The sequence below is a fragment of the Thermobia domestica genome, chromosome 2 (assembly GCF_964235325.1).
Source record: "Thermobia domestica chromosome 2, izTheDome1.hap1.1, whole genome shotgun sequence".
Classification (NCBI taxonomy): domain Eukaryota; kingdom Metazoa; phylum Arthropoda; class Insecta; order Zygentoma; family Lepismatidae; genus Thermobia; species Thermobia domestica.
In genome coordinates, this window is record NC_137455.1 from 231310343 (window position 1) to 231327252 (window position 16910).

A 16910-nucleotide genomic window follows, 5' to 3' on the forward strand; every position below is an offset into this window, starting at 1 on the left:
GGAAAGTGCAAGAGTTAGGATTATCTACTGCGTACAAGAAGGAACAGAAAGTGAGGAAATAGATACGTCGAGCTGCTGCCCTCCCATTAGTACCTATAGAGAGTGTAGGAGATGTATTCATTTATCTACAAGAAAATGCACCGGACGTTATCAATAAAGAAGAATTCCATGATTATTTGGTGGAAACATGGGTTGATGAATCGGATGCAATTTTTTCACCGTGAGTATTTATGTATTATCTTCTTCTTTAATATAAAACCTTTATACTTAATTAGCGTGTGTAAAACCTAGTATATAGCAAGAATATTGTAACAGTTTCGGTATTTGCAATACAACATTTGCGACTAGTGAAAATTCGGAAAATACAATAGAAGAAAATATAAATAATGTTTCTAAATTGCTCTAGTTTATATGAATTTTTAAATTATCTATTTTTGCGGTTTCATTTTTTTTTTTTTTTTAACTGAATAGGTGTTTTTATACCGTGGTAAAAATCAAATTAGGCAGCTCAAGTTATAATATTATGTTTGTACATTGATCTTTTCTCAATTTTATTTGATGATATTCATCGTTTGGGTGTGTTTATTTCAGCAATATATGGAACCACTTCAATAATGATGGTCGTAGGACAACGAATCATGTAGGATGGCATTCGAAATTCAACAAAAGACTCGCAAAGGAACATCCAAATATCTTCGTCTTTCTAGAACTGATGAAACAAGAGCAAGCTGAAAATAAAACTGCAATGAAAATGCTGGAAGTGAAAAATACGCCAAGGAAACAAAATCCGAATTATAGGCGGCTGAATGAGAGGTTTCAAACTCTTAAACAGAGACTAGTGTCTCGAGAGATAGATCTTTTCCAATACGTAGATGCAGTATCATATTGTTTTCATCTAGGTACGTAACATTTGAATTTTCTGACTGAAAGTTTCTGCCTGTATCGTAACTAGCAAAATTAATAATGATAATGGTGTATGATTCAGCATGCGAATGATTGTGTACCTCATATTTAATTTTATTCCATTTATAAATCGTGCTGTATAGTATTTTTTTGTCTTGCCTTTGTTCCTCTTATCATTAGTATATTGGTGGTAGCAATTTAACGCAGTTAATAAGGTATTTCTTGATAAGCCTGCTTAAAATAAAAGGAAAGCCCTAGCAAACCACTAGGTAGAATTGAATGCATTTTCTGTAAATATAATAAACTTTTTATAAGAACATTCATCACAAGGGAAAATATAACCTTTAATTTTTGTTTTCTCTTATGAAATTGTAGATTCTCTTAATCAGTTCGTTAAGTTCCCTTTCAAATGTACTAAAGTTTATTATTATTATTATTATTATTATTATTAATATTAATTTTAGCAACTGCATAGTGAAGGAACTGCAACCGTGCAGTGAGAAGAATTCAAGAAAAGTAATGGACTGCGAAAGATTTTGATGGATACCATGATCAATAATATGTACTTGTGTGTATGATTTTCAATAAATCCCATATAAGATTTCTTTACATTATATGATATGTTTGAATTGCATTACAACATCAACGTATTTACATTATCATATCCGCCGAAAATATAAAAAATAAACCACATTATGTATTAAAAAGTACACATTACTGACAATAAAAGGGAGGCTAGTTCGAGTTTTACTTCTCGTCGTTGTGCACGAAATTGTTTCAATCCGTCAAGGAAATTCTTTCCTTGACTCTCAAGGAAAAATCCCTCAAACAGGTCAAGATTTCCCTAACTCCATTTTCGGCGAAAGGGGATTCGGCCAAGCGGGACTACACGGTTTGCTCCACCCAATGTTAATGACATGTCCATGTCCGTGTTATGCTCATGTTCGTGTTTTGTAAGATGTTCCTGTCTGGCTTTTGTTTGCTCCCTCAGTTGTTTTCCTTGTAGGCTCGCTTACTTGTGTTTGCTTCACCCAATGTTAATGACATGTCCGTGTTTTGTGGAATGTTCGTGTCCGTGTCTTTGTAGCATGTCCGTGTCCGGCTTTTGTTTGATTTGTCAATTGTTTTCCTTATAGACTCAACCACTTGTTTGCTTTGCCAATTGTTTTCCTTATAGACCCAACCACTTGTTTGCTTTATGCAATGTTGATGACATGTCCGTATCGGTGTTATGTTGATGTCCGTGTTTTGCAACATGCCCGTGTCTGGCTTTTGTTTGCTCCGTCAGTTGTTTTCCTTATAGACCCAACCACTTGCTTGCTTAATGCAATGTTAATGACATGTCCGTGTTTTGTGGATTGTTCGTGTCCGTTAGGTTTTGTCCGCCACACAGCTTATTTTACTTACAGACTCGCTTACTTGTGTTTGCTTCATCCAATGTTAATGACATGTCCGCGTTTTGTGGTTTGTCCGTGTTTGTGTTTTGTAGCATGTCCCTATTCGGCTGGTTTGTTTGCTCCGATGGTCTTGTTGTATAGACAGAACCATTTGTTTGCTTTATACAATTTTATTGATATGTTCGTGTCCGTGTTTATGGTTTGATCTTTCTGCTGGCGTCATTACTGTCGTGAGTTTCCCGTTCACTTTGTATATCCGCCGCCAGCCCGCCAGGCGCGCAGCACAGGACGCTAACGGTATTTTTCTTTATAGATACCGGCGCAGTTTGTATGTTTACCCGTTACTTTAACGTAGGTAAGAAGACAAAGTTCACTTACCTTTGATAACACCTCCGCAGCTGCCTATTTCCTGGTTGCTGCCGGTGGTTCACTGATGTTTGCAGTCTTCTTCTTTATGACGTAGAAGAACTTGTTGGGCGAACCGAAAGCAAATAAATATTGCGATACCGCATTTGAAATTTCCGGTTTTAGGGTATATTTATAACCTCGGTTGATATAATGATTCAGATTATTATTGAATTTAATAAAATAATAATTAATTGAGTGAATATATGAATTTGATATTGTAATTTTATGAGAAGTATAAATATTGTGCCTTTAACGATACTCTTCTTTATGCATATGAATCATATGTATTCTTCCTTTATCTTATACAGAATACGCATACTTATGTTATTAATATACGTAAATAAACCTATATAATAGTGTATGAAGCATATGTATTCTTCCTTTATCTTATATAGAATACACATACTTTTGTGTTAAGTACCTTATTTCTTTGCAATTGTAGAAATAAAATGTATGGATATATTTTTTAAAAAATATTGTAAAATTAAAAATATATAGAATAAAAAATTTTGTATATAAAAAATAAAAATTGAATGTATATAATAAAAATAAAAATTGTCAAATATAACACATGGGATGAAAAGTCCCGGGCCTAACACATAGATGGCGCTAGTTGTATTGCAGTCACCTTGTTTTCAGTGAATACTAACCTTCACAAGACAGCTGTGAGAATTTCATGATATTCTATTCATTCGTCTGTGAGTTATTGTGCTAAGAGTGACCCTACTTGTGTTAGTTTCAAAACAATGGATCAAAAACAATTTCGTGTTTTAATTTTACACTGCTTCTTGATGGGAAAAAATACCGTTCAAGCGAAGCAATGGCTTGAAAAGTGTTATGGGGACTCCGCTCCATCAGAAACAACAATAAAACGTTGGTTTGCTGACTTCAAACGTGGTCGTAGAGACACCGATGATGCAGAACGCAGTGGACGTCCAAATGAGGCAGTAACATCAGAAAACATAAAAAAAATCCACAAACTTGTTTTGAATGATCGAAAAGTGAAGGTGCGTGAGTTAGCTGACATCGTAAAGATATCAAAAGAACGTGTTGGCTTTATATTGCATGAGCATTTGACTATGAGAAAGCTCTGTTCAAAGTGGGTGCCGCGTTTGCTCACTGTTGACCAAAAACAAGAACGTGTTGATGCTTCTGAGCAGTGTTTGGCCATGTTTAAACGTAACAAACCGGACTTTTTGCGTCGATATGTGACCATGGATGAAACATGGATCCATCACTTCACTCCGGAATCAAAACGATCGGCATCTGAGTGGACAGCAACTGGTGAACCTCGTCCAAAGCGCCCGAAAGCACAACAATCGGCTGGCAAGGTTATGGCCTCGGTATTTTGGGATGTGCGTGGTGTAATATTCATCGACTATCTTGAGAAAGGACATACCATTAACAGTGACTATTATATAGCGTTATTGGAGCGTTTGAAGGCCGAAATTGCAAAGAAACGACCGCATATGGCAAAGAAAAAACTTTTGTATCATCAAGACAACGCACCGTGTCACAAGTCAATCAAAACAATGGCAAAACTACATGAATTGAACTTCGAATTGCTCCCACATCCACCGTATTCGCCAGATTTGGCTCCCAGCGACTACTGGCTGTTCGCAGACCTGAAAAAAATGCTCGCCGGTAAGAAATTTCGCACGAATGAAGAGGTTATTGCTGCAACTGAGGCCTATTTTGAGGCAAAAGATAAATCGTTCTACAAAAGTGGTATTGAAATGTTAGAGCGGCGCTGGACTGATTGCGTTGCTCTTCATGGAGATTACGTTGATGAATAAAGCTAATTTTGAACCAAAAAAACGGTGTTTTCTTTGTTAGGCCCGGGACTTTTCAGCCCATGTGTTATAATACAAAGTATTTGAATATGGACATGTCATTAACATTGGGTGGAGCAAACACAAGTAAGCGAGTCTATAAGGAAAACTGACGGAGCAAACAAAAGCCGTCCACTGACATGTTACAAGACACGGACATGAACATAACACGGACACGGACATGTGATTAACATTGCATAAAGCAAACAAGTGCTTGGGTCTAGAAGAAAACCAATTGACAAAGCAAAAAGTCAATCACGAACATAGTACAAAAACACGGACATTCTACAAAACACGGACACGGACATGTCATTAACATTGGGTGGAGCAAACACAAGTAAGCGAGTCTATAAGTAAACTAAGGCTGTGCGGACAAAACCTAACGGACACGGACAATCCACAAAACACGAAGATGTCATTAACATTACATAAAGTGAGCAAGTGGTTGGGCCTATAAGGAAAACAACTGACGGAACAAACAAAAGCCGGACATATTGCAAACCACGGACATTAACATAACACGTACACGGACATGTGATTAACAATGCATAAATCATACAAGTTGTTGGGTCTATAAGGAAACAATTGACAAATCAAACAAAATCTGGACACGGACATGCTACAAAACACGGACACGAGCACTCCACAAATCACGAACACGGACATTTCATTAACATTGTGTGGAGGAAACACAAGTAAGCGAGTCTATACAGAAAACAACTGACGGGGCAAACAAAAGCCGGAAACTGACATGATACAAAACACGGACATGAACAGAACACGGACACGGACATGTCATTAACATTGGGTGGAGCATACACTAGTAAGCGAGTCTATTAGGAAAACAACTAACAGAGCAAACAAAGCCAAACACGAACATACTACAAAAACGCGCACACGGATATTCCGCAAAACACGGACACGGACATGTCATTAACTTTGGGTGGAGTAATCGGGTCTATAAGTAAAATAGGGCTGTGTGGCGGACAAAACCTAAGGGAGACGGACAAGGACAATCCACAAAACACGGACATGTCATTAACATTGCATAAAGGAAGCAAGTGGTTAGGTCTATAAGGAAAACAACTGACGGAGCAAACAAAAGCCAGATACGGGCATGAACATAACACCTACACGGACATGTGATTAACATTGCATAAAGCAAACAAGTGGTTGGGTCTATAAGGAAAACAGGGCTGTGGGGAGGGACAAAACCAACCGGACACGGACACGTAGAGCAAGCCTACATATATAAAGAAAACTACCATATTCCCCAAATAGCTCTATATACCTTTATAACTATTCCACGGGGATAGGTCACAAAAAGACAAGTACCTACTTTTTCAGGTATCCTCTAATCTTATTGGTCGATATAGATAAGACATCAAGTGTCATTACACACATATAGTAGAAAGCAAAGGCGAGATGCGGTTGGCCCATGTAGCCGTGCGTACTAGTGAGAAGACTAATAATGAAAGTCGATTTCGGTCTGTGTTCAGACCGGGAACCAGGACTTTTTAAAATTTTCATCACACTTTTTCTTTAAAATAAGGGGAAAGTAATAATAATAATAATAAAAATAATAATAATAATAATAATAATAATAATAATAATAATAATAATAATAATAATAATAATAATAAGAGGAGAAGGAACGGGTTGGAAGCCCCGCAAGGGTTGGTTGGGTTCTGTTCTCGATATCAAATGGGCAAATTGAAGACTTCTGGCTAAGGTAGCGTGCGAGTACTCAAATGTCTGAGATCGGCAAAAATGCGTCCAGCCCTGTACTCCGCAGTAAGGGGCGCATAATTCGGGAGGGAAAAGAAAAGAAAGAGGAAAAATTACTTAAATCCTCTTCCTGTTTTAGGAAGAGGTCCTAAGTATTACTCATGTTAGGAAAATGCAGGTGCACATACAAAAAATGGAAGGAAAAGAGTAATAAAAAAGTGCTTAAAATCAAGGATAAAACAGGGTTAATTTTTGAAAATTTTCTTGTTTCGTGCCAACCGTGGTCTCTCTTCGTGGCAGGTCTGTCGACCTCACTCATATGTACGGTGTCGCCGTCGTATACTCTCGCCCCGGGTGCTGATTTTCCACGGCACGACACTGCACAATGATCTTTCCTGAAAGTTATGAGTTGTAAGACAGACCATTTGGTTTATTAGTAGTTTAACATCCTTTCAGCATCGAGACTATATGAGATATACTGTACATTACAACTTAACTTGGATTTGAGTTTAACGTCCAGTTCAGCAGCGAGGCTATATGAGATAGGACCTACTGATGAACGTGGAATCCTAACCACATGATCTCCGCCGGGAATCGAACCCGGGTCTCCCATGCCTAAAACTTAACTTGGAATTCTGAACTAAATGAGCTCCCGTGCGGAATCAATCATTTGATATGAAATGAAATGAAATCTTTGAGTTTAACGTCCCACGATTATGCCGGTTAGGCTAAATGACACGGTGATAATGAGTAATGAAGGAAATGGTGGAATGAAGAAAGTGGGAGGAAACGGGAGAACCCCGAGAAAACCCACGCACACGGTGTTTGTCTACCACAAAGTTCACTTGGCGGGGCTGGGATCGAACCCGGGACCCCAAGCACCAGAGGTGAACGCTCTACCACTGAATCACAGCGGCCCAATCTCTTGATAGGATTAATTCCATAAATATTACATTCCTTTTCATTCTCACATGAGTATTCCCATATAGAATATGACCTTCCAGAATACATAGTGTCTGGAATTGGACGGTACACAGTGTCAGCGCAACGTTTCCAGTGAAAAATATTTTCTTGACTGTGAAAACTACAATGTCCCAGTGACGAGCAATATTTGTCTCTGCAAACGCGAGTCTATCGACTTGGTGATCTTCTATCAGTCTCCCATTTTAACAGCTACCTGAAAGGATCTTAAACCTGTGGCCCGAGATAGGCGCCGAAATGTAGTTACATCACCTGAAGGTATATTAACTGTGCCAGTTATAGGGCATACGTGAAAGGCTGTTGACAGAATTTATCAATTAATCGTTGATCTTGTTCTGATGAGGAAACTTGTGGTCGTCCTCTTCATCATTTTCAAGTTAGACATCCAGTTTCCTCATATTTTTTCCACCACCTGAACACTGTAGCACGATTCACATCTGATCGAGTGCAGAGTTGGCGTGGGTCAATGAAAACGACCCACCACGCACCGTGACCCACTGACCCACCACCCACCGTGACCCACGACCCACGGTGACCCACCATGACCCTTCACCCACGGTGACCCACCATAACCCTTCACCCACGGTGACCCACCATGACCCTTCACCCACGGTGACCCACCATGACCCTTCACCCACGGTGACCCACCATGAACCACTCTCATCCACTTTGACCTACTCTGACTCACCAAAATCCATCGTCATCAACTCTGAACACGATCCACGGCCTCTTCTGAACTGACTAAAGAGTATACACTTGTAATAAAACTGTGAAATTGTCACTAATCGGAGTTTGAATTTCTAGTCAATCGCTCAAGCACCACTGTTACAATAACGGTGGATCTGACCTTTACGATATAAAATGGTAAAGTGTTTGTCAGTGAAGAAATTGAAACAGTTCGAGGTGGGAGGAAATTAGTGTGTGCCTAAAATATACTTGTACTAAGAGAGTATTCTTGCAAGTGTTAATTTCTGAACGCATTCCAAAAGAAACTTCTATTCGCAGGAAAATACCCCTGTACAATATGGAAAAGGTTATGGTTTCTCAGTTCACAGTATTTTTTTCACAAAAGACTTGAAAAATCAGTTGTTCATAGGGTATAAATGTGCTCGGGTACCCTATATGAGAGCATTTCCATAAAGTATGCTCATAATTGTAATTTGTGTAATCACTAAAACACCACGTTAAATTTAAGTTACAAATATGCATAATTGCAATTATTATGAATATTCATTCAAAGTAGTTTACCTAAAGCAAAGAAGAGACTTACTAAAAATTAGGTACAAATTTTAATAACACAAATAAGCCATTAGTAATACAAATATACATTTTCCGTAACTCGTAATATTCCACCTTAAAACAAATCTGAAATCGGATTTATTTCCTGTTGGTAACTTTTTGGCGGTAAATCATCCGCAGCGGAATGATGTCCATCCTTCAGCCAAGAAATAACTAGCTCGTCTACTTTCAGCATGTCTAGCGGTGGGCCATTAACATTGATGAGCAACAAGTTAGACAATGTTTGAGCACTTAGTCTATTTCTAATATCAGTCATCTGTAAATTCATAAGGGGAAATCCCCGTTCGCACTCTGTCGTGGAAATTGATAATACTTCTACCCGACTTCTGCAACTTCTCATCGACAATCTGCTTGTTAGACTTAAATCTGATAACGATTTTTCTTGGTCAGGTTTGAAATACTTAGCAAGAAGCATCATCTCTCTATCGCCATACAACATCTTTTCCATATCGACGATGTCAGTTGGCAATGTCGACTCATGGAGAACAGAAACTTCACCTACCACGCCTTTGATGGGGAATCTTGTGAATAAATTATCAATTAAAGCCTGATAAACTTATGATTTCTTATTTGTTTATAAATTAAATTTTTGTAATTACACATGAAGGTTTGATACCATTACCAAGTTCCCTCCCCCGTCTAGAAAGCGAAAGAGAACGAGGTTCCTGGAAATGTGTTCAGAGGTGAATGGGAATTTCCCTCCTTCTTCCCCTTCAATTACCACACTGCTGTTTGCCATGTGTCAAATTACGATGAATTTCAATTAAATTATCATAGTATAATTATTTCCTTGTTGAATTATCAATAATTTTCTGTGGAAAAAGGATGAAATTTCAAAGTTCCAAATCAAAGTAAGTAGACCAACATAAAGGGCAAAAGTGTAAAATTTTCCATACAATTATGCGTACAATCCAAACTTGAAATTTACGTGCAATTAAGCTCACAGTACAAATTTTATGCCTATTTTTCTCACAACTTTATGGGTTGATTGCTCTGTGCTGTAAGCGCTCCATATAATAAACATAAGCTTCACCAATTATTATAGCAGAAAGCAATGGATATATGAAGCCAAGCACTGTATTTTTTGTTTCTGATTTTTTTTCTTAAATAACATCGATCGTTTTCGATCATTTTTACAAACCAACTCATTACCAATTTTCCATATATAGAAAGTGCCCTCCCCCCACATAAAGGAGAATTTTTAAAAATGCTAGAACACATTCTGTTTATTTTCAATAAAGAGTTAATACACTGAATTTCAGCTCCGTAAGTTTAATGGCTTGCGAGATACTCATTTTTTTTCGCAAAAATTCGGATACTCACTACCTCCTTAGGATATTATGCATTATAATAAAAGCAATATAACATTCCAATTTGGACTAAGGCCTAACTATATACCAAAAGTAATTTCATTTGACTTTGCAATTTGGCCGTGATGATCAGGCACACATAGTTACATTCAATTTTTTATATAATAATTTATATATTACAGAGATTCAAAAATCTCATTGTGGGTGGTGGGTCACAATGGGTCATGGTGGGTGGTGGGTCGCAGTGGGTCATGGTGGGTGGTGGGTCACAGTGGGTCACATGCTGTTGACCCACGACCCACTCAGAAAACTTGACCCACCGACCCACTCCATCTCTGATCGAGTGCATGCTTCAGGAACATTCAGTTTCACGTGTTCAACGATTACGATAACGCTCTAAAGTACAGGATAATCGTATTGCGCCCTCCTTACACACCAACGTAAAATTGCTGGAACGTCTTTTAAGATAGCATAATGTAGAATATTGCTAAACATTACACTATACTATGAGGGGCATGCACAGAACAAGTAGATGTGCCTCTAATCAGTTGTTGTATCATGCAAAAATATTCACTCAGTGTTAAAAGCAAAATATTTGCCAGTTTCTTAAATGCTATATATTACTATATTTCGAGGATGCAAATCCCAAATACAAATTCATAACTTTGAAACATTTTACTTCATCCAAACCCCGAAACACTTTATAGATTTAATCGGTTTTATTTGTGCAGTCCAGTTCCATATAAAATTATAACTTTTCCGAGAAAAGTGTTCACACATGGCAAGAACTGTTATATGATATTATTCTCCACAAACTCACTCGTGTGCGTATCTGGCAAGCAAGAAGAAAGGCTAAGTGAAACCTCTCTAGACAACATCTATCAAAACGTCACATGGAGAATCAGATGTGGTCGAGCGGTTTAGTAGAATAGGATACTACCTACAAGTTCTCGTGTTCGAATCTAATTCCTGATATTTATTTTTTTCTATTCTCGCGTGCTTCCACAACAAACGTTGCAAGTCCGAATCCAGAACTAATACATTTTTCAATACTTCTTTCTATAATTCCTATAAACTATGACTTGGAAAATCTTTTTTAAAAAATACACTTGTTTATTGTAATATTCTAATTTGAATTTTTATGTTTTTATGTTCTTTCATATAGTTCATTACGACAGAAAGTTAAGTACTGTGAACTATTGTTTCTAGACTAGTCATGAGCAATGTCTGTGAACTTACCGATGAGTTTCGCAATGGAATTCTTAAAATTTGTGTAATTTGGGAAAAAATAAACACATGCAAAATAATAAGTTATGCAACCTCCAAGAAACTGAGTTATAGCAATTGTTTGAAAATATTTTAGCTCCTGAAAGATAGGCAATGTAAAGAACGGATGTGCTAGCCTAGTGGCTGAAGTACAGAACTTTCGAGTGGAAGATTCTCGAATGGAATCCCGGTAGTGTATTGCATACACTTTTATAATTGCCAATTGTCATTAATGCATATTTCTAGAAAGTTAAGAATCAAAATTAGAACTTCCAGTTACAAAGCTAAAGCCGAACCTACGACGTTCAATTCAAGTAACTAAAACGATATGATCGACAGTTTAATATCAAGTTCTCAAATCACATTGAAACTAGATACAAATGCCATGCGAACATCGTAACACTAAAGGAGAAGTTTTGGGGAACCTTCCTACAGATAATGTGCTTTACCTAACAACTTCGTCTTGTTCCAAAACTGTAATATTTAATGTGCAACCACAACCACCTTCACACATCGCTAATAAATCGATTATCAACAGAAAACTAAAACTTCAATGCCTAATTAAGGCTTTCCTACGTTTGCAAGATTGGGGCGTATAGTAAATAGTTCCACAACTACGTAAAATGCATTTCAAAAATTAAATTTTATTTAGAGATAATTCTCATATCTAATTCAAAGCTAATATGTATGATATACTTGTATAACAAGTAAGCATTCGTAACAAATAAATTAGAAAAACGGATTACCATAAATTCCTAGAACTGCTATTAATTTCGTATCAAGCAGAATACATTATTCATACGAGTGTCCGAATCATTTACCAAAGAAAGAAAAGTAAATTAGTAATTAGACTAGCTGCTTTTAAATGAAAATTTATAAAACAGGAATATAATGTGTGTTATTATGCTAAACCCATTATTTCTCATTTTTATCGTGTGCTATCATATTGATAATCAACTCAAAAATGTTTTCCCAGATGATAGTGGGAAATAATAACATCTTTCTAATAACATCCCCGTTTCTAATAACATCTTTCTCACATGCAAACGGATTGTAAATAAAAATGACGTTACGTAAAAGTTGACAGTTAATATGATTTTTAACGCTCCACGCAGTGAAACTATATTTTTATAAAATGAAATGTTTTTTATATTGGAAAACAAGTTCCACTAATGAGGTTTGAACTGCCGCCTTATGTTGCTACAATTTCAATTGCCTCACTCAACCCACTTGACCAGACAGGAAAGTTATGAAGAGATGCGTTCTAATACTACTAATAAAAATGCTACAGGATTAGGTTGGCACTTGGATACTGCACGATCTATATACTGAATATCACTTCGGTAAACTCCACATCTATGTGATATTTTCTAATACTTGTGCACAGCGACTGTCATTTTTCGGCTAATTTCACAATATATTCACTTTAAGTAATAGTTTGCACAACTAAGGTTTCATATTGATTAAAGCATTTTGCTGATCAAATTTTTATATTGCTGATAAGTTTCTTATCTACAGTTGCTGTGGGGAAACTTGTGAGAAACGCCGCAATTTCATCAGAGACATAATGTAAATAAACGAAGTGAAAGAAAATTAGTGATTTATCACTATCTCTATTTTATTATTTCACATAATCACACAATTTTCATTATTACTAAGAAAGTGGGAAAACACGTGGACATTTGATACATTTCTACAAATTAATATATGTTACTTAACAAGCCATTTGGAATGAACGGAATGTTCAATACATTAAATGTGTAGTACAGTTGTGAATCTTCTTGTCGGGTGTATATTCATTCGTTTGGCCTTTTTCCTCTATTCTATCTCTTTCTTTTTCCTTGACATTCAGTTTTCTTCAACTTTTATTTTTGTTCGTTCTTCAGTGTGTCCTCACCTCTCTATTTTTCTTCTTCTTGATCGATTTATATCGCCAGAGACAAGGAAAATGATAAGTAATTAGGAGACACGAACAACATTTTAACTAACAGCTCATTTAATTCCTTTTTCTGTACTTTCCTATGCTTGCATATAGGTAGTTTTCTGTTTTGTTTATTAACAATTAAACATATGGTATATGCTGGCCTATCATGGGCGTGTGTTTTCTGCAGATACCATTCGATCCTTTATATGTAACGATATAGGTGTAGGTTGTTCGTGTCTCAATAGCTACATGGGTGGAGTGTGTACTTTCTAATGCTATGGTCCTGGGTTCGAATCCAAATTTTGAAATGGCCATCGCTCGTTCATTTGAACGGTACATTTTTTTCTTGGGTGGAAAAAATGGAGAAAATTCTGAGCTACTAAAAATTCGAATTTGAAGTTGTCGCCCTACACGTGATCGAAGTTTCCCAAATTTTGAAATGTCCCTCCCTCGTGTATTTCAATGGTACAAATATTTTTGGGGGGTTGGACAAAAATAGACATAATTCTGAGGTAGTTACAATTCGAATTTGAAGATGTCGCACTATAATTGATCGAAGTCTCTCAAATTTTGAAACGGCCATCCCTCGTTCATTATTTTGAATGGTACAAACATTTTCTTGGGTGTATAAAAATGAACAATTTCCCAAAATTCTAAGATAGTTAAGATTCGAATTTGAAGATGCACTACAAGTGATCAAAGTGTCCCAAATTATGAAATGACCGTCCCTCGGCCATTTGAATGGAACAAAATTTTTCTTGGAATGGAACAAAATGGACAAAATTCTGAGCTAGTTAAAATTCGAATTTGGAGATGTCGAATTACAGGTGATCGAAGTGTCCCAAATTTTGAAGTGTCCCTCCCTCGTTCATTTGAATGGTACAATTTTTGGGGGTGAACAAAAAGAACAGAAATCAGACAAAATTCTGAGCTAATTAAAATTCGAATTTGCAGATATCTCTCTACACGTGATCGAAGCGTCCCAAATTTTGAAATGGCCCTCCTTCGTTTATTTGAATGGTACAAATTTTTTCTTGGGTGGACAAATATGGACAAACTTCTGAGCTAGTTAAAATCCGAATTTGAAGATGTCGAACTACAACTAGATGTCCAAGATTACTATATTTTCTGAGAAGTTCACCTTCATGAAAGGAAGATTTATTAGAACGCTTCGATAACACCGTAAAATCTGGTTTAGAATCTATCCTAAATTGGTTCCTTGACGATAACACATTGCTTCAGGACTCTCTGCCAGTTGGTTTTGGTGGATTAGGCATCCGACGAGCCATAGATTTGGCTATTCCCGCCTTCTTGGCATCATTCTATGGTTCCCGATGTCTAATAGAATCACTTCTCCAACAGGATATAAGCTTCCACATGGATTCTGAAGTTAAGGATTGCTCTTCCACTTGGTCATTGCTAGTTGGATCTGAATTACCCGAATTTAGTACCAGAGCAAAGCAATGCACGTGGAAAGAACCTATTTTTAAATCACACTTCTCCTTTTTACTACAGTCTTCACACAGCATAGAAGACAAGGCTGAATAATTCTGCATCATCCATAGGAGGAGGAGCTTGGCTTAAAGCTTTACTTTCGTCCCCTCTAGGCCTTCATCTCAGTAATGGGAGTTTTCGAATAGCTTTTGCGTTACGGTTGGGAGCAAATATATGTGAACCTCATAAATGTCAGTGATGTAGGAATTCAGTAGATAAAAATGGACTGCATGGACTGTCTTGCATAAAAAGTACAGGTAGATATCCCCGACACTCAAATGTCAATGACATTATAATGAGAGCACTCATTTCAGAAGGTATACCGGCAATAAGGGAGCCAAATGGATGTAATAGAACGGATGGTAAAAGACCAGATGGGATGACCTTAATACCTTGGAAAAGAGGCAGATCATTGATTTGGGATTTTACGTGCATAGATTCTTTCGCCCCTTCCAACCTTCCTTTCTCCTCACTTCAAGCGGGCAATGTAGCTACTCGAAAGGAAACAGAGAAAAGAAGAAAATACAGTAACCTAACAGAGAAGTACCAATTTGTGCCCATTGCCATTGAATCCAGTGGATTCTGTGGCAAAGAAGGCCTCAGCTTTATAAAGGAAGTAGGTAAACGCATCACTCAATTATCTGGTGATGATAGAGGAAGCACCTTCCTAATTCAGAGAATAAGTATGGCAGTGCAAAGAGGTTATGTAACCTCTATATTAGGAACCATACCACCAGGTAAAGTGCTAGAGGAGATTTTTTTCTTTAAAACACCTTTTTTTATGTTATCTGATTTCTTTTTTATGCTAGAAGAAGAAGAAATTTGATTTGTATATAAAGTTATCTCTACTATGTGATTTGCTTTAGGATTGTTCTGTTTATGTACATGTTATTTATTCTTGTAATTGTTAAAAATTAATTTTAATCACGGCCTAAACAAATATTTGCATATTCTTTCATGTAAAACAAGTCTAGAAGATTCTATAGAACAAACAAATCTATTTCTCGTTACTAAATAGTTTGGCCAAATTTTGAAATGACCCTCCCTCGTTTATTGAATGGTACAAATTTTTTTCTTGGGTGGACAAAGTTCTGAGCTGGTTAAAGTTCGAATTTGAGGATGTCGCACTACAACTAAATGGTTTGATCAAATTTTGAAATGGCCCTCCCTCGTTTATTTGAATGGTACATTTTTTTGGGTGGACAAAAATGAACAAAAATTGGACAAACCAAATTCTGACGTAGTTAAAATTCGAATTTGAGGATGTCGCACTACAAGTGATCGAAGTGTCCCAAATTTTGAAAAGGCCTTCCCTCATTTATTTAAATGGTACAATTTTTTTCTTTGGTGGACAAAAATTGGACAAGATTCTGAGCTAGTTAAAATTCAAATTTGAAGATGTTGCACTACAGGTGATCGAAATGCCCCAAATTTTGAAATTGCCTTCCCTCGTTTTTTGAATGGTACATTTTTGTTTCTTCGGTGGAGAGAAATGGACAAAATTCTGAGCTAGTTAAAATTCAAATGTGAAGATGTCGCACTACAACTAAATGGACCCACAGAAGTCCGGGATAGAACGAGCGAGAAATTCACAATCACTTCGTTATTGAGTCTGAAGTCCCGACCCGGTCTGGATGACCGTATTCATGTACAACTACAAACAACGATTATCGTTTTAAACATTCCCACACAGCACAGGCACGTCCGCAGTACGTCCAAATATGGTCCAAAAATTGACGAAGGACGTCCAGAAATTGAGCCGATTCAGGTCCTCTGGACGTAACATGGACCACCTTACTACGTCCAGATGTCACCTCGCGAGTATGATACGGTAAACGTCCATAGATGGTCCACCATGGACGTAAAGTGTACCTTAACGGGACATTAATCGTATGTCCACTGGACGTTTGTATAGATCTTAATAGTTGTCCATGGAACTTCCATTACATGTTTATTTGTTGGAGAGCGAGTGGGTCAGTGAGTCAGTGTGGGACATTGCCGATGTCCATAAGACGTTTATGGACGTAAGAAGACGTTCAGTGTATGTCATGTGGACATCGAGGTGTACGTTTATGGACGTTCACTGGTCGTCGATGTAAACCTCTATAGACGTAAATCTTTTGTCCAGAAAACTTCCATTAGACCGTATGGAAGTGCAGTCTACGTCCAATGGACATCCGATTTGGACCTGTATGGAAGTACAATGTATGTCGAATGGATGGCAGATACGGAGTTGTATGAACGTACACCGATGTCCAGTATTCGTCCATAGGGGCAAAACGGACGTACATCGAATGTTCAGTGTACATCCACTGGACGTTGCATAAGTATGTAGAGGGACGTCCACTGGACGTTTCATAGGTATGTA

At 37.2% G+C, this 16910-nt stretch overlaps 1 protein-coding gene across 14 annotated transcripts in view; it reads left to right on the plus strand.

The window, feature by feature from the left end:
- Nucleotides 1-16910, plus strand: part of LOC145678403 (methyltransferase-like protein 25B) — an 881238-nt gene that overhangs the window by 398297 nt on the left and 466031 nt on the right. The window lies entirely within an intron of this gene.